We start from the raw sequence: 22,503 nt of genomic DNA, 5'->3' as shown, positions 1-22,503 counted from the left end.
CTGACGTCAGCACGTGGGGCGGGGGCCGGGAGGCTGTGGAAATTTCTCTGGGACTCCACCCGGCCGGCGCGCCGGGAGGCATTCTCAACTCGGCCCGCACCTCCTCGCTTGTCAGGCTCCCACGGCCTCGGTGTCTCGGTTTAACTGGAAAATAATCTTGCCTCGGAATCAGCTAAGCACTGTGAGTGGTGACTAGGGTGTGTATCTTTGATTCGAAGACCAGTCTCAGCGCCTTGCCCTCTTTGCCCCTTGTTGCACCTTCCCTTCAGAGTCAATTCATTTATTGATTAGGACTTCGGGTACTCACTGGAGGCTCGAAGCTCCTCATCCCTAGTTTTCTGAGTCACAAATCCTGCCTCTGTGTGGTGGAGCCCCTGCATTCTACTCCCAGACTACGTTTTAATTCCCGCTCAAACCCTTTGGATGAACACTGTGACTCTCAGCTGCAGCGACTTTGCCTCCCAGAAGGCAATTAACAATGGGTGGTCATTTTCAACCTTGAGTCTGGGAGAGAAGTGTTACTGGCCTCTCACATGATGATAGAGAGTGATGTGGGTAGAAGTCAGGGACGCTGCTAAATGTTTTACAGTATACAGAACAGCTCCCCACAGCAAACAATGACCTGGCCTGAATGTCAGTATTGGTAAAGTTGAGAAACCCTGGATTAGGATAAGAAAACTGACTTCTCTGACTTCCCACCTGCCAAGCGACTTACCTAACTAGCAGGTGTCCTCATTTCACAGATTGGGAAACAACTTCAGAGATGTTAACTACTTTACATAACCAAAGTTATATAGCCAGTAGCTCTTCTTCTTTGTCTTGTACCATAAATTTCAATTTATTGACCTTTTTTTTAATACTGTTCAAAGGATTAGCATTTTCTGCTTATTTGTGAGACTTAAATTTCAGATAACTTTCTGATGTGTTCTCAAACCTTCAAATATCTCTATCCATCCTTGTTTTTGCCTTCATGTATACAAAACAATTAAGATATAAAGAAAAGTAAACACTAATCTTAAGAAAGGGGCTTCCTAGGTGACACTTGTTCTATTGCTCAGTCGTGTCTGACTCCTTGAGACCCCACGAAGCACGCCAGGATTTTCTGTTCTTCACCATCTCCCAGAGGTTGCTCAAACTCATGCCCATTAAGTTGCTGATGCCATCTAACCATCTCGTCTTCGGTCATCCCCATCTCCTCTTGCCTTCAGTCTTTCCCAGCAATTGGTCTTTTCCAATGAGTCTGCTCTTCCCATTAGGTGGCCAGAGTATTGGAGCTTCAGCTTCAGCATCAGTCCTTTCAATGAATATGCACGAATGATTTCCTTTAGGATTGACTGGTTTGATCTCCTTGCAGTCCAAGAGACACTCAAGATTCTTCTCCAGCACCACAGTTTGAAAGCATCAAATCTTCAGCACTCAGCCTTCTTAATGGTCCAACTCTTACATCCATACATGACTACTGGAAAAACCATAGTTTTGAATATACAGACCATATTTATTGGCACAGTAATGTCTCTGCCTTTTAATACACTGTCTAAGTTTGTCATAGCTTTTCTTCCAGGGAGCAAGCATCTTTTAATTTCATGGCTGCCATCACTGTCGCAGTGATTTTGGAGCCCAAGAAAATAAAGTCTCTCACTGTTTCCATTGTTTCCCCATCTATTTGCCACAAAGTGATGAGACCAGATACCATGATCTTTGTTTTTTGAATATTGAGTTTTAAGCCATCTTTTTCACTCTCCTCTTTCACTTTCGTCAAGAGGCTTTTTAGTTCCTCTTCACTTTCTGCCATTAGGGTGGTATCATCTGTATATCTGAAGTTATTGATATCTCTCCCTGCAATCTTCATTCCAGCTTGTCCTCTATTTAGTCCAGCATTTTGCTTGATGTACTCTGCATATAAGTTATATTCAACTTACATAGCAAAGTGACAATATACAGCCTTGATGTACTCTGTTCCCAATTTGGAACCAGTCCATTGTTCCATGTCCAGTTCTAACTGTTGCTTCTTGACCTGCATGCAGGTTTCTCAAGAGGCAGGTAAGGTGGTCTGGTATCTCTTTAAGAATTTTCCGCAGGTAAGGTGGTCTGGTATCTCTTTAAGAATTTGACTGTGTGTTTTTGTGATCCACACAGTCAAAGGCTTTAGTGTCATTAATGAAGCAGATGTTTTTCGTGAATTCTCTTGCTTTTTCCGCTATCCAATGGATATTAGCAGTTTGATCTCTGGTTCCTGTGCCTTCTCTAAATACAGCTTGTACTTCTGGAACTTCTCAGTTCATGTTCTATTGAAGCCTAGCTATAACGATTTTGAGCATTACCTTGCTAACGTGTGAAATGAATGTAATTGTGCAATAGTTTGAACATTCTTTGGCATTGCTCTTTGGGATGGGAATGAAAACTGACCTTTTCCAGTCCTGTGGCCACTGCTGAGTTTTCCAAATTTGCTGGCATATTGAATGCAGCACTTTAACAGCATCATCTTTTAGGATTTGAAATAGCTCAGCTGGAATTCCATCACCTCCACTAGCTTTGTTCTAGTGATGCTTCCTAAGGCCCATTTGACTTCACACTCCAGGCTGTCTGGCTCTAGGTGGCACTAGTGGTAAAGAACTTGCCTGCCAATGCATGAGATGTAAGAGACATAGATCCCTGGATCAGGAAGATCCCCTGGAGAAGGAAATGGCAACCCACTCCAATATTCTTGCCTGAAGAATCACCATGGGGAGAGGAGCCTGGTGGCCTACAATCCGTAGGGTCACAAAGAGTTGGTCACAACTGAAGCAACTTAGCATGCATGCAATAAAGAAACATACAACCTTGTTTTCTTTCAGACTTCTGGCCCTATGTTTACAACAGGTTCCTCCTGAGCAAAAGAACCCTGTGGATTTTATAATTTATCAGTGAAATAATCAATTACAAAATTGATCACAAGCCACAGGAGTTCTAAGAGGTACCCCAGAAGATCTGCGTTCAAGACATACTACTCCCTCATTGTACCATGGGAACCCAGTTCTTCCTCAACAGTCAGATTCAGTCAGTCTGGCCAGACAGTGACCCTCTTTTCTTTGACTGTCACGATGAGCTCAAGGTAGCCCAGTGACAGTATCAACTTATAGTTTAATAGAACCATTGATGTGTCCTCTAATGATTTTTTTAATGGTTTTAAAAAAAAATAGAATTGGCATAAAACATTGTATTAAATATTAGTTTTAGGTCTTCAACATGATGATTTTGATATATGTATTATATATGTGGGGAAGTGATCACCACAGTAAGTTTAGTTAACATCCATAAACCTCACATTATTGCAAACTGTGTGTGTGTGCGATGAGAATTTAGGATTTGTTCTCTTAGCAACTTTCAGATATACAGTACAGTGTTGTTAACTATGGGCTTCCCAGATGATATAGTGGTAAACAGTCTGCCTACAATGCAGGAGATGCGAATTCAGTCCCTGAGTTGGGATCCCCTGGAGAAGAAAATGGCAACCCACTCCAGTATTCTTGCTTGGGAAATCCCATAGACAGAGGAGACTGGCAGCCTACAGTCCACAGTATCACAACAGAATCAGGCACAAGTTAGCAACTAAACAACAATTGTTAATTATAGTCACCATGTTGCTCAGTTCAGTCACTCAGTCGTGTCTGACTCTTTGCAGCCCCATGGACTGCAGTACACCAGGCTTCTCTGTCCATCACCAATTCCTGGAGCTTGCTTAAACTCATGTCCACTGAGTCGTTGATGCCATCCAACAACCCTCCCATCCTCTGTTGCCCGCTTCTCCTGCCTTCAATCTTTTCCAATATCAGGGTCTTTTCCAGTGAGTCAGTTCTTCCCATCAGGTAGCCAGAGTATTGGAGCTTCAGCATCAGTTCTTCCAATGGATATTCAAGACTAATTTCCTTTAGGATTGACTAATTGGATCTCCTTGTAGTCCAAGGGACTCTCAAGAGTCTTCTCCGGCACCACAGATCAAAAGCATCAATTCTTTAGCACTCAGCCTTTTTTGTTTTTGTTTTTGTTTTTGTTTTTCAGCCTGCCCAGCTGCAGTCAGTGATTTTTTTGTTGTTGTTGTTGTTGTTGTTTTCAATTTTTTTTTCTAATTTTATTTTATTTTTAAACTTTACATAATTGTATTAGTTTTGCCAAATATCAAAATGAATCCGCCACAGGGATACATGTGTTCCCCATCCCGAACCCTCCTCCCTCCTCCCTCCCCATACCATCCCTCTGGGCCTTCCCAGTGCACCAGCCCCAAGCATCCAGCATCGTGCATCGAACCTGGACTGGCAACTCGTTTCCTACATGATATTTTACATGTTTCATTGCCATTCTCCCAAATCTTCCCACCCTCTCCCTCTCCCACAGAGTCCATAAGACTGTTCTATACATCAGTGTCTCTTTTGCTGTCTTGTACACGGGGTTATTGTTACCATCTTTCTAAATTCCATATATATGCGTTAGTATACTGTATTTATGTTTTTCCTTCTGGCTTACTTCACTCTGTATAATAGGCTCCAGTTTCATCCACCTCATTAGAACTGATTCAAATGTATTCTTTTTAATGGCTGGCACTCAGCCTTTTTTGTAGTCCAACTCTCACATCCATACACGACTACTGGAAACACCATGAAGTGAGGTGAAGTCACTCTTTGTGACCTCATGGACTGTAGCCTACAAGGATCCTCAGTCCATGGGATTTTCCAGGCAAGAATACTGGAGTGGGTTGCCATTTCCTTCTCCAGGGGATCTTCCCATCCCAAGGATCGAACCCGGGTCTCCCACATTGTAGGCAGACGCTTTACCGTCTGAGCCACCAGGGAAGCCAGAAACACCATAGTGAAAGTGAAAGTGAAGTCACTCAGTCATATCTGACTCTTTGCGACCCCATGGACTGTAGCCCACCAGGCTCCTCCATCCATGGGATTTTCCAGGCAAGAGTACTGCAGTGGGTTGCCACTTCCTTCTCTAGGGGATCGTATCTTCCTGACCCAGGGGTCAAACTCAGGTCTCCTGCACTATAGGCAGATGCTTTACCGTCTGAGCCAACAGGGTAGAAGAGTGATCCATAGCTTTGGCTATACGGACCTTTGTTGGTAAAATAATGTCTCTGCTTTACAATATGCTATCTAGGTTGGTCATGCCTTTTCTCCCAAGGATATATATTTTTTTGGTGTTAGTTTTAGAAGGTCTTGTAGGTCTTCATAGAATCATTCAACTTCAGCTTTTTCGGTTTTAGTGGTTGGGGCATAGACTTGGAATACTGTGATATTGAATGGTTTGCCTTGGAAACAAACAGAGATCATTCTGTCATTTTTGAGATTGCACCCAAGTACTGCATTTTGGACTCTTTTGTTGACTGTGAGGGCTACTTCATTCTTCTAAGGGATTCTTGCCCACAGTAGTAGATATAATGGTCATCTGAATTAAATTCACCCATTCCAGTCCATTTTTGTTCACTGATTCCTAAAATGTTGATGTTCACTCTTGCCATCTCCTGTTTGACCACTTCCAATTTACCTTGATTCATGGACCTAACATTCCAGGTTCCTATGCAATATTGTTCTTTAGAGCATCAGATTTTACTTTGATCATTAGTCACATCCACAACTGGGCACTGTTTTAGCTTTGGCTCAGCTTCTTCATTCTTTCTGGAGCTGTTTCTCCACTGTTCTCCAGTAGCATATTGGGCACCTACCAACCTGGGGAGTTCATCTTTCAGTGTCCTATCTTCTTGCCTTTTCATACTGTTCATGGGGTTCTCAAAGCAAGAATATTGAAGTGGTTTGCCATTCCCTTCTCCAGTGGACCATGTTTTGTCAAAACTCTCCACCCTGACCCGTCCATCGTGGGTGGCCCTACAAGGCTTGCCTCATAGTTTCATTGAGTTAGACAAGGCTGTAATCACTTGTTAGACAAGTGATCAGTTTGGTTAGTTTTCTGTAATTGTGGTTTCCATTCTATCTGTCCTCTGATGGATAAGGATAAGAGGGTTATGGAAGCTTGCTGATGGGAGGGACTGGCTGTGGGGGAATCTGGGTTTTGCTCTGATGGGCGGGGCCATGCTCAGTAAATCTTTAATCCAGTTTTCTGTTGATGGGTTGCTTCAAAATCACTGCAGATGGTGATTGTAGCCATGAAATTAAAAGACTCTGGCTCCTTGGAAGAAAACTATGACAAATCTAGATAGCATATTAAAAAGCAGAGGCATTAGTTTACCGACAAAGGTCTGTATAGTCAAAGCTATGCAGTTTCCAGTGGTCATGTATGGATGTGAGAGTTGGACTATAAAGAAAGCTGAGCGCTAAAGAATTGATGCTTTTGATCTGTGGTACTGGAGAAGACTCTTGAGAATCCCTTGGACTGCAAGGAGATCCAACTAGTCAATCCTAAAGGAAATCAGTCCTGAATATCCATTGGAAGGACTGATGCTGAAGCTCCAGTACTCTGGCTACCTGATAGGAAGAACTGACTCACTGGAAAAGACCCTGATGCTGGGAAAGATTGAAGGCAGGAGAAGGGGATGACAGGATGGGATGGTTGGATGGCATCACTGACTCCATGGACATGAGTTTGAGCATGCACCAGGAGTTGGTTATGGACAAGGAATCCTGGCTTGCCGCAGTCCATGGGGTTGCAAAGAGTCAGACATAACTGAGCGACTGAACTGAACTTCTTCCAAGGAGCAAGCATCTTTTAATTTCTTGGCTGGAGTCACCATCTGCAGTGATTTTGGAGCCCAAGAAAATAAAGTCTCACTGTTTCCATTGTTTCCCTATTTATTTACCAGTAAAGTAATGGGACCGGATGCCATGGTCTTTGTTTTTTGAATGTTGAGTTTTAAGCCATCTTTTTCACTCTCCTCTTTCACTTTTATCAAGAGGCTCTTTAGTTCTTTGCTTTCTGCCATAGGGTGGTATCATCTGCGTATCTGAGGTTATTGATATTTCTCCTGGCCATCTTGATTCCAGCTTGTGCTTCATCCAGCCCGGCATTTCGCATGATGTACTCTGCATATAAGTTAAATAAGCGAGGTGACAATATACAGCTTTGACGTATTCCTTTCTCAATTTTGAACCAGTCCATTGTTTCATGTCTGGTTCTAACTGTTGCTTCTTGACCTGCATGCAGGTTTCTCAGGAGGCAGGTCAGGCGGTCTCGTATTCCCATCTCTTTAAGAATTTTCCACAGTTCCTATGTTGTGTGTGTGTGTTTGCTAAGTTGCTTCAGTTGTGTCCGACTCTGCGCGCCCCCGTGGACTATAGGCCACCAGTCTCCTCTGCTTCAATGTTAGATACATGTAAATCTATAAATGCTATATCTTCTTATTGGATTGACCCCTTTATCATTCTTCTTCATCTCCTATTATAGGTTTGTCTTTAAGTCTTTTGTCTGATGCAGATATAGCTACCACAGTTTTCTTTGGTTTTTGTTTGCATAGACTATTTTCGTCACTTTTTGTCTCTGTGTATTCTTAAAGCTGGTGTCTCTGATAGACAGCATATATTTTTATCCATCAGCCATTCTGTATATTTCAATTGGAGAATTTATAACATTTATATATAAAGTATTAATAAGTATGAGCTTATTGCCATTTTGCTGATTGGTTTCTGGGTGTTTTGTAATTCGTTTGTTCTCTTCTTCTCTTGCTCTCTTCTGTTGTGATGGGTGATTTTCTGTAGTGGTAACCTTTAATTTCTTTATCTTTTGTATACCTACTATAGTTTTTTGCTTTGTGGTTATCATAAGGCTCACATGCAATATGCTATATTTGTTAACAGTCTATTTTAAGTTGATAATAACTTAAGTTTGCACACATTCTGAAGCTTTACCCCCCTTCACATTTTATATTTTTGATTTCACAATTTGCATCTTTTTATCTTGTGTATGCATTAACAAATTACAGTAGTTGTAGTTATTTTCCATGTTTATAACTGACTAACCCACCACCCTTACAACATTAGATTATTCTGAATTTAACTCCATGTCATTAAAGTCTTTTTCTGGGATTTTATCTTGTTCTTTTCCTTGGAACTTATTTCTCTGTGGATATAATTTTCCCTGACTGTCTATATTGGCTTAATGCCATGTCTCAGTCTGGAAGGAGTGGTCTGATTCAGAAGATGGAATTTCTTCAACCCTGTAGTAGCTCATGCCTCTCACTTAAACCTTTGTGGTTATCCAAGCAGCCTTCTGTGTTCTTACAGGCTCCCAGTAATTGAGGATCTGCCAAGATTTGTCTGCATGCCAAAGGGGAGGATCTCAGTCAGCACCTAGAGGCGGACTAAATGGAAGCCAGACTCTCAGGCAGCACACTTTAGTATGTGAATATTTTCCTTCAGGGGAGGACTGGTAAATGAATCTGTCTGCGTCCTCTCTGCTGAGCCCTGAAGGGATAGCCAGTTTAAAACTTTTTTTCTTTTTTGCTATCATCCCATTGAACCCATGAACACAGGGTCCACTGGTCACTGGTGCCAGACCTCTGAGGGGCAGTCAAAAAACCCCAGGTGGCAGATGTGTGCAAAAGCGCCTTTCTCAGAGACGCAAGCAGTATAGAGTGGGGCACAGAGACAGTATTAAGGTGGTGCCCACTGGCCTCCCTAGTCTGTGGAGAGGAGGGTAGTCATCCCCTCTGGCCACAGCTATTAACAGAGCTAATAGTCTTCTCTCACAGAAAGACTGGTCAGTTCAGTCTGCTCCCTCCACCCTGGGCCTGGGAGGGATAACTAGTGAAAAGGTGTTTCTCTGTTTGTTACAGTCCAGTGAGACCCTTAAGCAGAAGCCTCACTGGCCACCAAAGCCAGGAGAGCAAGTGGCATCCTCTGGGCAGCAGCCACAAAACCTGGGGCATCAGACATGCACATGAGCCCCTTTCTGAAAGATCCTGGCAACCTGGACGAGGCAGGAGGAGAGCAGGAAGATGAACCTACCAGCCTCCGCGGTTTCTGGAGAGCAATAGTCAGCCCTTGGAAGCCTTTTAAGTTAGAAGCCTGTCCCTTGGGCTTTTAAGGTTAGTGACTAGCCTCTTTCACGGAAAGACTAGGTTCATTTCAGTCTGCTGCCCCTGCGCTGGGCCCTGGGGTTTAACCACAGGGAATCCACACAGTCTAAGAACTATCTATTGGATTAGTTTGCTATACCCTTGTGGGTCTCATGTCTGCAATCCCTGTTGGCTTTCAGAGCCGATGTTTTGGGGTCCATTTCTCAGGTGGAAGTCGTAAGAGTTGTGATACCAGCAGTGGGGTCCAAACCCTTCAGTCCTCTGGGGGAAGCTGAGTTGTGAGTTCTCTGCTGGTTTTATGTCACTGCACGGGATGAGGTTTATGGTGAGATTGTGTCCCACCTACCCATTTAGATGTTGGGGGGTTTGGTTCATCTGATGTGTATGAGTTGCTCAGTTAGTTTCCAGATATCTTTCGAAGGAAATTGGTGTGTGTGTAGCTATAGATTCAGTGTGTCTGTGAGAGGTGGTTTCAGGATTCTCCTGTGTTGCCATTTTGAAGCAGAAAAACATTTTTCAGTTTGTTATAACAAATACTGCATCACCAACATTCTTGTTGGGATGGATAATGATATTATGTGGGAAAAAATGAATATCAGTGATTGAATTGAAAAGTGATTCAGGATGTTGGATTCAGTGAGAAGTTTTAAGAATACCTTAACCGATTTATTTTCTTCATATTTTTCTCTCAGTGTATGCACAAGAACTAGGTATAATGATCCATGTTTAGTTAAGTATAAAGGACTCTTTTACTAAGAGTTAACATTCCAAAGAAGTATGTGTTATAGAAGAAGAAAGTATGTGTTGTAGTTTTTAACTGGCCATATTTTTCTTTCTTAGTGGTTTATAATAAACTAGTTTTTTATTATATACCAGTAAGAAAAACTAATAGTGCATCTTACAGTCGGTATATCTTAAATAAATTGCTTCATTTGGTTCTCAAATGAATACTGTGAGATCAGGCAAATGAAATTTGGGGAATTTTCATTTTCTTACTGGTGAGGTTGTATTTTATTTTATACTTTTGAACCTAACCTAAAAAACTAGTTCAGAGATTTGTTTTCTGTAACATTCAACCACAAACTTAAAAGCATTTTTACTGTTGAGTAGATCATGTTCCGTAATGACACCTGTCTGAAACTGGGATATTACAAATGAAAGATGAAAGATGGGAGTTAAGCATAGGTGTTTTATGCATGGAGTCAGGGAACACTCAGATATGACAGAAAATCCTGGATAGGAAGCAAAAGGCTGGGAGAAATGTGGTGGTATGCAGTGTATCTCAGGTCTGGTCAAAGTGCTTTCATGGCATTTATTGTTGCGTTATAGATTTAGGTCTTCTTCTTGAATCTTTCAAAGGTGGTTCATTTCTCCTAAACTGTGCCTTCAGATTATATAGCTGTCAGTTTGCCTGGATTGGTAGTGAAGTTCTTCCTTCTATGCAGGAGAAACCAATTCTGGAAGGATTACTAGTTTACGGAATCGGTGGGAAGCCTGGTGAGACCCGAGATCAGACAATGATGATAGAAGCAGCCAGTAGCCCAGTGAGCTGCTCAGAATCTGGGACAACCAGAATTTTGGCCTTTCAGTTTCCCCTTGTCCAAAGTCAAATGTTGTTCAGTTCCCAAAACGGGGATTCAGATCATGGGCAGCCAGCAAAGCTACTTATACACCGTATTATTATATATTATGCCATATATGTTTTAATATCACTGAACAGAGAAGTTAAAAATACATTTAATATAGCCATATTTAGCTGTAAGGAATTATTTTTTTATTATTGCATTTTTTTTAAAGACCATTGTTAAATACAGCTGTTGTTGTTCAGTCGCTAAGTCACGTCTGACTCTTTGCAACCCCATGAACTGCAGCCAGGCTTCCCTGTCCTTCACTATCTCCTAGAGTTTGCTCAGACTCATGTCCATTGAGTCAGTGATGCTATCTAACCATCTCATCCTCTTCTGCCCCCTTCTCCTCTTGCCCCCAGTCTTTCCCAGCATCAGGGTCTTTTTCAATGACTTGGCTCTTTGCCAAAGTATTGGAGCTTCAGCTTCAGCATCAGTCCTTCCAACGAGTATTTATTGTTGATTTCCTTTAGGATTGACTGGTTTAATCTCCTTGCAGTCTAAGGGACTCTCAAGAGTCTTTTCCAACACCACAATTGGAAAGATTCAGTTCTTCGGCACTGAGCCTTCTTAATGGTCCAACTCTCACATCCGTACATGACTACTGGAAAAACCATAGCTTTGACTATTGGACCTTTGTCAGCAAAGTGATACTTCTGCTTTTTAATATACTGTCTAGGTTTATCATAGCTTTTCTTCTAAGAAAAGAGCAAGTGTCTTTTAATTTCGTGGCTTCAGTCACTGCAGTAATTTTGAAGCCCAAGAAAATATAGTCTGTCACTGTTTTCCATTTTTTCCCCATCTATTTGCCATGAAGTACAGTTGACCCTCTGTATCTACAAGTGTGCATCCATGGATTCTACCAAATATGGAGCAAAACCTTAAAAAAAAGAATTCCAGAAAGTTCTAAAAAGCCAAACTTGAATTTGCCAAGCATCAGCAACTATTTACATAGCATTTGCATTGTATTAGGTATTATGAGTAATTCAGAGATGATTTAAAGTATATGGGGAAAAAAAATAAAATATATGGGGAGGATGTGTGTAGACTGTGTGCAAATAACAGGCCATTTTATATAAGGGACTTGAGCATCTGCATATTTTGTTATCTCCAAGATAGCCCAGTTGGAACCAACTTGTTGCAGGTATTGAAGGATGACTTTCCTGGAAAACCTGCAAAACATTCCCTGAACTACAATATTCATAATGCTATAGGCATGGCCATTTTTATTAATTCCTTTCTTGCCAAAAGTTAAAATATATAAGAATATTATTCTCCTAGAAATAAATCCAGTTTTATTATGAAATATAATATGATTCCCATGCTGAAATTCACCTATAAAACCAGGCATGCCTATATGGATGGTAGAGGGCCATTTTTAGACGTTTCTTAATTACACCAAACTCCAGCGGTCACTTGACTTCCGTCTCTGAATTCACAGTCTTTAAGTATCTAACACGTCATTTATCTGTTTGCTTATTGCTTACTGCAAAGGTAATGAATGATTATTTTAAAATTTGCAACATTACAGAAATGTAGAACGAAGAGTAGTAAGTCCCCATAACCCTGCCCTCAGGGATAACTCCTGTTAACAGCTTGGTAGCTTGTACTCCAAACTGCCTGGGTTCCATTTCCAACTTCTGCATTTAGCTGGCAGCCTTGGACTGGTTATTTGCCCTCAGGCTGCCTCACTTTCCTCAGCGTGATAGTAATGGCTTATGGGGGTTCGTGAGGGTTTTAATAAGATAATGTGTAAAGCGTTGAGTGTAGTTCCTGGCATATAGAAAGAGCTTAATGAATACTAGTTTTTCTACATGTATTCATCTGGATAAGCTAGATTATGTCTCTATTAACAAACAACCCCCAAAATCTCAGTGATTTAACACAGCAAAGGTTTATTTCCTGCCAGTGCTACGTGTCTTACACAGATTGGCAGGACCGTTTCCTCATGCAGTCATTCAGAGACCCAGGGTACTGGAGAGTCCACGTGCTGCAGTCACACCCTGGAATACAAGGCCCCTTTGGTCACCATAGCAGTGAAAAGAGACTGTAAAATCTCACATGGACTTTTTACTGCCTCGGCCCATAATTCTCCCCTTCCAATTGCAGTTTATTGGCCATAACTGCAGGTAAGCTGAGAAATGTGGAGTGAAGTGGGTGAGTGCTACTGCCTCTGTCACAATCCACTTCTTTCCCCTCAGCATGGTATATTATTATTTAAACTGTGATGTAGTTTTATATTTCTTTAAACTTACCATATCATGGACATCTCTCCATATCAATACACGTTCATTTGTTAATCATTAAGCCCTTCTGTGTGCCAGGCGTTGTTCTAGGTATGGGGTATACCAATGAAAGAATTTGATAATCTCTGTCTTCATACAGTTTAATGCATTGCAAACAGGAAGTGTAATATTGTTAAGTATAATATGTTAGAAATAATAAATGTTATGATGAGAAATAGGGATGTGTTGGGAATACAGTCTTTAAAAAATTTTTATTGGAGTATAGTTGCTTTACAATGGTGTGTTAGTTTCTGCTGTACAGCAAAGTGAATCAGTTACACATATATGTGTATCCTTTCTTATTTAGATTTCATTCCCATTTAGGTCACCACAGAGCATTGAGTCGAGTTCCCTGTTCTCTATAAAGTAGGGTCTCATGTCTATTTTATACACAGTAATGTATATTTTATCAGTCTGTCTCCTAAGTCATTCCAGTCCTCCTTCCTCCCTTGGTAGTTGTAAGTTTGTTTATAAGTTCATCTGTACCTTTTTTTTGGATTCCACATATAAGGGATATTATATGTTTGTTTTTCTCTTCCTGACTTACTTTAGTAAGCCTATGACAGTCTGTAGGTCCATCCATGTCTCTGCAAATGGCACTATTTCATTCCTTTTTATGGCTGAGAAATATTCCATTGTATATGTGTACATGTCTTCTTTATCCATTCCCCTGTCGATGGACATTTAGTTGCTTTCATGGTCTGGCTATTGTAAATAGTGCTCAATGGACATGGTGTGCATGCATCCTTTTGAATTATGGTTTTCTCTGGCTATATGCCTAGGAGTGGGATTGCTGGGTCATATAATAGCTCTATTTTTAGTTTTTTAAGGAACCTCCATACTGTTTTCCATGGTGGCTGTGCCAGTATACATTCCCACCAACAGTGTAGAAGGGTTCTCTTTTCTCCACACCCTCTCCAGCATTTATTATTTGTAAACTTCTTGATGATGGCCATTCTGATAAGTGTGAGATGATGCCTCCTTATAGTTTGTATTTGAATTTCTCTGATAATCAGTGATGTTGAGCATCTTTTCATGTGCCTATTGGCCATCTGTATATCTACTTTGGAGAAAGGTCTTTTTAGGTCTTCCACCCATTTCTTGTTTGTTTTTTTAATATTGAGCTGCATGAACTGTTTGTATATTTTGGAGATTAATCCCTCATTAGTTTTTTTGTTTGCAAATATTTTCCTCCATTCTGAGGATTGGGGATACAGTTTTAAGTAAAATGGTCATGGAAGACCTATATGAGGTGACAAGGGCTTCTCTGATGGTTCATATGGTAAAGAATCTGTGTGCAGTGCAGGAGCCCAGGGTTCTATCCCTGGGTTGGGAATATCCCCTGGAGAAGGGAATGGCAACCCACTCCAATATTTTTGCCTGGGCAATCCCATGGACAGAGGAGCCTGGAGGGCCACAATCCATGGGGTGTCAAAGAGTCGGACGCAACTGAATGACTAACACTTTCCCTTTTACTGAAAAGTATGATGAAGTAAGTTTTGTGATTATTTTCAGAGGATGAATGTTCCAAGAAAATAAAATGATGTGTGGTTTGGTGATGTGTACATGAAAATGCATTTTTCTATTTTTGTATGTGTTTAAAGTTTTCCATGAAAAAAATTAAAAACAAAAAAGTAGCCATGACTCTTTTGTAACCCCATGGAGCTTGCCAGGCTCCTCCTCTGTTCATGTGATTTTCCATGGGTTGCCGTTTCCTCCTCCAGGGGATCTTCCCAACCCAAAGATTGAACACACATCTTTGTCTCCTGCATTGGCAGGCGGATTCTTTACCATTGGCACCACCTGAGAAGCTAAAAATTTAAAGGCATGAGCAGGTACCAGGAATGGAATTCTCCAGGTAAGAATACTGGAGTGGGTAGCTATTCCCTTCTCCAAGAGATCTTCTCGATCCAGGGATTGAACCCCAGTCTCCCACATTGCAGAAAGATTTATTACAGTCTGAGCCACTAGGGAGGTCCAGTTGTAAGACTCACATCTAAATTTTATGTCTGCATTTTGGAAAAGAAAAATCATGATAGAAAATTTAATAGATCTTCAAAATTTTCTAAAAAAAAAAAAAAAAAGGGTTTATCAGTTAACTTCCTCAGTAACAGTGTTTTAACTTGTTTATTTCTCTGCATCCTCACTAACTCTGGGTACCGTACAGTCTAGCATTTGATTACATTTTGCTTTTTATCACTGCATACTTGAATATGTTTGTCTTGTTTTTCTAATTATTTGTTAAACTCTTAATCATTACTTTATTATCTCCCTTTCAGTCATTCCTTTAACATGTTTAGACATATTAGAAATTCTCTGTGGAAATTATGGAATGAGAAATAAAACTTAATGATGACTTTGTTAAATACAATATCAGTCACTAATCATTCTCACAGCATTTTGCTATGTTGAGAATGTAAAAGAAAAAAGCAAGCCACATGAAATAGTATATCCACAAGCGACTTGAAAGTCTTGAGGATTAGAGAGCTCAAAAATACTTTAGGCACTTTTTTCAAGTAATTGGCCAGTAAAAGGTACAGTTGAATAGAGACTTTTCTTAGTCACATACTTGCCATGATTCTTCCACTAGAAATTTTGTTCTTTCAGTGATTTCCTTTCTGTTGCCATAGAATTAGGCTACATTATGCAAACATTTGAGTAAATTCTGTCGTTTTTCCTTAAAATGACCAAGAGTCTCAACAGTTAGATGACTATGATTGAAACAAAAAATGAAATCAGCCCAGTTCGGCCCGGAGTTTACTGGATTGTCTCACACTTACTGGACCAGATTGTGAGGGCACACCCAGGCCCCAAGGAGGAGTGTCTGAGAGAGCACTCACTTAGAACCACCCTGCATTTAATGGAAGTGGTGATAGGCTTGGTCAAGCAGTGAGTAACTCTTGTCAAATTGGTCTGTTGTTAGTCACACAACTGGAACATCATCTTTAGAGGAAAATGCATGATGCCGCTAGGAAGCTATGTTGGAAGAGCTGTGGCCAAAGAAAAGAGAATTCAATCTAGAGAGAACTGCACTTCATTGACCCAGATGACTTGGAAGTCTGATGCACAGAGTCTTGTTTTCATAACTTAGTTCACCCTCATTATGATGTATTCTGTGAGGCAGAATCTCTATTTTGAGAACAGTGTTGTTACCTCAGGAAGGAAGGATGACTGCATTATACTGACATTCAGTTGGAAACATTTTTAGGATTTAGAATCAAACTGTCTACTCACCGGCCTTATTTAATCATGAAAACAGCTTTAGAATAGTGGCCATACCTCAATGTCAAACACAGAAAACATAATAGCATCATTATAATTCAAAGGTCGCAAAACTGCTTTGAGACAATAAACAGTTATTTTGATCTCTGAACTTCAATTTCCTCCTGCGAAACGTGGAGACACAGATTATCCTCCTTCTGTATTTTACTGGTATGGTTTGAGTGTACGAAAATCCCAAGCCTGGTTCTTCCAGGCAGAAACCCGAACAAAGGGAAACATAAAGAATCATAAAAGAACCATTCATATGGTCCTCATATGTTCCCTATGTTAATTACTAATCCTCCTCTGAAGGAAGGATTTCCTTAGATTTCTGAGGATAGAGCTTTGCTTGATACTCCTCTAATATATCACAGATTCTCTATTCAATGATCATTCATTCAGTCTTTGGTGTGTTGATCATTTGCCAAATATTAAGATCCTACCATGTACCAAGAAACAATGCTAAGGACTGGAGATCTAAAGAGAAATAAGATAGACAACTTCCAGCCCTTATGGAACTAATAAGAGAGCAGGGGACACCAGTGTTACACAAGTATCTATAAATGCACTGAGATTATGCAGACATAGTACAGGGTGTTGTGGGAGCTTTCAACCTATTTGGGAGATTACAGTGGATTTTTAGAGATATCCAAGCTAAACAAGAAAAATGAGAAGTAGGCTAGGTGAAGAATAGAGGGGAAAGTGGTTTAGGCAGAGGCAACGGCACTGAGTTGATTTTGAAGTACTGTGAGAGGAAAGCCAGAGGGGCTGTGGTGAGAGGCAGGAGCCAGTTCTCAGGGGCCTCACTGAGGGCTTCGTCTCTATTCTGGGAGTGATGGGAGGGAAGCCATTGGAGTTCCCTTTTTATTTATTTTGTTGTTTTATATGTTTAATCAGGGAAGTGACATGGGCACTTGCATTTTTAAAAGATCATTCTAGGCACTATGTGCAGAATGGAGGACATGATCCTGTACAGATACATGTAGAGAAAGCAGTTAGGAGGCAGTTAGAGGAAATAGATTAGGAAGTTGGCGGAGAAGAGGAAGAAAAAGTGGACTGAGTCAAGAGATACTTAAGAGACAGAGTCAATAGGATTTGATTGTGAAGAAAGGATGAATCAAGGCTGACTTCTAGATTTCTGGCCAAACCGAATGGGTGGATGTCATTTATTTAAATAAAGAATCCTGGAAGAAGAGAAGGTTTGGGAAGGAGAGTCATGAATCATAGTTGACCAGCACATAGCATACACAGTAAGACATTTAGAATACAAAAACCTTAGGATGCAAATTACATATAGATATACAAATATAGGTTCTCATCATTTATGTTTATTACTTAATCCCAAGTCTTGCTTTATAAGTTCTGGATATTTATATCCTTTTAGTGGTCATTTACAGTCCTATTCTTGGGTATTTTATGTCCTTTTAGTCCAGGCATTCAGGCTTGTACTATATTGCATCAAGTCTACCCATTCTTATAGAAGTCTTCGCAGGCGGCACTAGTGGTAAAGAATCTGCCTTCCAATGCAGCAGGTGCAAAAGACTCAGGTTCGATCCCTCGGTCAGGAAGATCTCCTGGAGAAGGAAATGGCAACCCACTCTAGTATTCGTGCCTGGAAAATTCCATGAACAGAGGAGCCTGGCAAGTTACAGTTTCTGGGGTCACAAAGAGACAGGACTGAGCACGCGCACACACATCTGTGCACACATTTTCTTATAGATTCTAAAATTGTTGCGAAGTCAAGTGGGCCTTAGGAAGCACCACTATGAACAAAGCTAGTGGAGGTGATGGAATTCCAGTTGAGCTATTTCAAATGCTAAAAGATGATGCTGTGAAAGTGCTGCACTCAATATGCCAGCAAATCTGGAAAACTCAGCAGTGGCCACAAGACTGGAAAAGGTCAGTTTTCATTCTAATCCCAAAGAAAGGCAATGCCAAAGAATGTTCAAACTACCGCACAATTGCACTCATCTCACACACTAGCAAAATAATGCTCAAGATTCTCCAAGCCAGGCTTCAAAAGTACTTGAACTTTGAACTTCCAGATGTTTAAGCTGGATTTACAAAAGGCAGAGGAACCAGAGATCAAATTGCCAACATCTGCTGGATCATCCAAAAAGCAAGAGAGTTCCAGAAAGACATCTACTTCTGTTTTATTAACTATGCCAAAGCCTTTGACTGTGTGGATCACAACAAACTGTGAAAAATTCTGAAAGAGATGGGCATACGAGACCACTTTACCTGCCTCCTGAGAAACCTGTATGCAGGTCAAGAAGCAACAATTAGAACTGAACATGGAACAACAGACTGCTTCCAAATCAGGAGTACATCAAGGCTGTATATTGTCACCCCACTTACTTAACATATGTGGAGTACATCATGTGAAATGCTGGGCTGGAAGAAGCACAAGCTGGAATCACGATTGCTGGGAGAAATATCAATAACTTCAGATATGCATATGACACCACCCTTATGGCAGAAAGTGAAGAAGAACTAAAGAGCCTCTTGATGAAAGTGAAAGAGGAGAGTTAAAAAGTTGGTTTAAATCTCAACATTCAGAAAACGAAGATCATGGCATCCAGTCCCATCGCTTCATGGCAAATAGATGGGGAAACAATGGAAACAGTGACATTTTATTTCCTTGGGCTCCAAAATCACTGCAGGTGGTGACTGCAACCATGAAATTAAAAGACGCTCCTTGGAAGAAAAGCTATAACCAACCTAGACAGCATTTTAAAAAGCAGACGCATTACTTTACTGACGAAGGTCTGTCTAGTCAAAGCTATGGTTTTTCCAGTAGTCATGTATGGATGAGAGAGTTGGACTATAAAGAAAGCTAAGCACCAAAGAATTGATGCTTTTGAACTGTGGTGTTGGAGAAGACTCTTGAGAGTCCCTTGGACTTAAAGGAGATCCAACCAGTCCATTCTGAAGGAGATCAGTCCAAAATATTCCTTGGAAGGACCGATGCTGAAGCTGAAACTCCAGTACTTTGGCCACTTGATACGAAGAACTGACTCATTGCAAAAGACCCTGATGCTGGGAAAATTGAAGGCAGGAGGAGAAGGGGACGACAGAGGATGAGATGGTTGGATGGCATCACCAATGTGATGGACATGAGTTTGAGTAGGCTCTGGGAGTTGGTGATGGACAGGGAAGCCTAGCGTGCTGCAGTCATGGGGTTGCAAAGAATCAGACACGACTGAGTGACTGAACTGAAAACTGTAATTTCTTGTTTTCTCTTATCTTGATATGTCTCATATAGTATCTGATTCATTTGAAGATCATTCCCACAAATTGATGTTTCTTTTTTTACTATACTTTTTTTCCCCATGACCTTCTAATAGACTCAAACACTTTCTACCCTCCAGCTACTAATCTTCCCTATGTTTTACCAGTTTCCAAAGCTGAACAAAAAATGAGAAAGCTATTATGAAGCTTCATCACAAGCTACTATGCCAAGTGTTGCTGGGGGACAGTAATGAAATAGTAATGAAACAGGACTGAACTGAATGTCTATAAATGTTCACAAAAGATACAGCTAAAAATAAGAATATAAGAAGGTTGAAAATAAAAGCATGAAAAGTATATATCAAGCAAACAGAAAAGCTAGTATAAATCTATCACTATCAGAAAAAGTAAGATTTTAAAGCTAAGAGCATTACTAAAAATAAAGAGAGTCACTAGATTTAAGAATCGAATCAGCAGAATCAACAGAGAACTGTAGAGAAGTCCCACAAATTATAATGACTGATTTTACTACCAATTTCTCAGTGGTAGATCAAGCAGACAAAAATCAAAAAGAATATAGAAACAATGAATATATTTGATTCAGTGGACACACAGAACATTCCACCCCAAAACTGCAGAATACACATCTTTCAGTGGAATATTTGTGACCATATATTGATATATAAAGGAAGTCTGAACAAATTTCAAAAGAATGGTATCATACATATTGCTTTCTTTGATCACATTGGGATTAAATAAGAAATATGCACTGAAAAAACATGAAAAGCTTATGTTTGGAGACTAAGAAACATACTCATGAACCACTTAGAAAATAGTGGGAATTTGAGAGTCTTTAAACTGAGTGTTAAAAATGTTGCATATTAAGAAATGATGGGGATTGCTGTTTCTATAGTTGATGTGATAACTGATGTTAGGCTTTGCTAAGTTGCTAAGTCACTTCAGTCGTGTCCAACTCAGTGCCACCCCATAGACGGCAGCCCACCAGGCTCCCCTGTCCCTGGGATTCTCCAGGCAAGAACCCTGGAGTGGGTTGCCATTTCCTTCTCCAGTGCATGAAAGTGAAAAGTGAAAGTGAAGTCACTCAGTTGTGTCTGACTCTTAGCAACCCCATGGACTGCAGCCTACCAGGCTCCTCCACCCATGGGATTTTCCAGGCAAGAGTACTGGAGTGGGGTGCCATCGCCTTCTCCGGATGTTAGGCTTAGCTTCGTGCCATAAATGAGTATGAAAGTGGCAAAGCACAGAAGAGGACTGCTCTCCAGCAGTGGACAACAGCGCAGGTCAGTGATCCTTAAACACAAGGGAAATGTGAAGTGACCTTTATGATTGCCTTCCCTTTTGGAACAGGAGCACTTTTTGGTGTGTGGAGCAAGAGGTGGGCCGAAGTGCAGAGCAGCCGAGTAGAAGAGGCAGAGATCAGATTTGAGTTGCTGAGGTGACTGTAGTTTGTGAGCCAGTACCCCCAAAATGATGGAGCTGTGAAGAGGGGAATCTCATAGGAGGTTGTGTTCAGGAGTGTGGCTAAGTGCTTGACTCAACATATGTAAGTCAAGGCCATTGTGAGATCAGCCAGGAGTGACTATTAGGGGACTGAGAACTTAACAGAAACACCATTGCTGGAAGATTGTGGAGTTCCAATCCATCCAGACTGGAGGGATCTTATTGAGTACCTGGGCATTCAGTTGAAACTCCAGTAAGGTCCATGCCTTAAATTAAGGACAAAACCAGAATAGAATCAAGGCAAATAAGTGTAATCAACAATGTGCCAGAAAAAAACTCAACAAGCTTTAAAGAAAAACAGTATCATAGAGTTCCTCACAGTGTAGCAGCCAAAATTGTTCCATGCACAGGAAGAAATTATTGGACAACTAACTCAAGAAACAAGGGAATGTGACCCTTAATCAAGAGATAAGTAGCCAATAGAAACAGATACGACCCTGGATGTTGGAATAAGTACACATAGACTTTAAAACAGCTTTTACAAATACATTGTTCAAGGGTTTAAAGAAAAAGATGGATTTTTCCTTGAAAAATGTGAGTAAACAGATGGGGAATCTCAGCAGAGAAATGGAAACTAGAGAAACAGAACCAACTGGAAATTTTATAAGTGAAAAGTGACAGCTAGACAGAGCATTGAGGGAAACTTATTGTCTTAAATGCTTCCATTAGAAATGAAGAAAGGCTAGCAATTAATGCTCAGTTCATAAAATTTAGGAAATTAGAAAAGAAACAGCAGAATAAACAAAATGTATGTGAGGATACAGTAACAGTAAGAGAGGAAAGTAGTAACATAGTAAACAAAGGTCAGCATGAGGCCTTTGCTGTACAAGGCCAATGTAAGAATCATAAAACAGCAAACTTCTAGCAAGATTCATCAAGAAAAAAAAGAGAATGCATAAACAAATAATAATAGGAATGAAAAAGAAGGCTTAGAAATGCTTCCAACATTTAATAAGATAAAAGATATTAAGTTTATGATAAAAACTTTGAAAATTAGATTACAATTGGTAGTCTTAGAAAATGTCTTCCTGCAGCTATCTCTAGAAGAAATTGAATCTCTGAAAAGTAGTTCTATAGCCATGAAATACATAGTGTGTGTATATGTATGTATGTAATTTTGTCAAGGTGTATCTATAATTTATATATAAGAGCCAAAAATACACTCGTGAAGAAGAACAAGATGGGGAGAATTGCTTTACAGATTACCTTCTTAAAATCTTCAGTAATTAAGGAAGGGTGATGCTGGTTCAGGATAGAAAAAAATGACCAGTGGAACAGAATAGGATCCCCAAATAGAGGCCTGCCTAGATGGAGAGTTGATTTGTAAGAGGCTTGCTTGGTGGGTCACTTGAAGAAAGAACTTTAAAAAAAAAAAATGTTAATACAATTTAGATGCATGACTTTAGAGCCCTGCCTCCCACCATGTGCTAAAATAAATTCCAAGTAGATAAAAGGTATAAATGAGAAGGGCAAAAAATAAAAGTTTTAGAAAACCATATAAAAATATTTTATGGCTTTGGAGTCCAAAAGCATTTGGAGAACTTACACTTCCCAACTTCAAACTTTACTACAAAAC

At 40.3% G+C, this 22,503-nt stretch overlaps 1 protein-coding gene and 1 long non-coding RNA gene across 3 annotated transcripts in view; both read left to right on the top strand.

Annotated features, from left to right (window-relative positions):
* The window catches only part of STYX (serine/threonine/tyrosine interacting protein), a 111,579-nt gene that overhangs the window by 69,015 nt on the left and 20,061 nt on the right, over positions 1-22,503 (top strand). The gene's annotated exons all lie outside the window — the stretch shown is intronic.
* Positions 12-19,863, top strand: LOC139185193 (uncharacterized). The gene is made up of 2 exons (XR_011568723.1): positions 12-181; positions 14,639-19,863. It is a non-coding gene; the product is annotated as an uncharacterized lncRNA (long non-coding RNA).

The sequence above is a fragment of the Bos indicus genome, chromosome 10 (genome assembly GCF_029378745.1).
Source record: "Bos indicus isolate NIAB-ARS_2022 breed Sahiwal x Tharparkar chromosome 10, NIAB-ARS_B.indTharparkar_mat_pri_1.0, whole genome shotgun sequence".
Lineage (NCBI taxonomy): Eukaryota > Metazoa > Chordata > Mammalia > Artiodactyla > Bovidae > Bos > Bos indicus.
The sequence above is the reverse complement of the archived record's forward strand: the minus strand, read 5'-3'. Positions and strand labels throughout refer to the sequence as shown.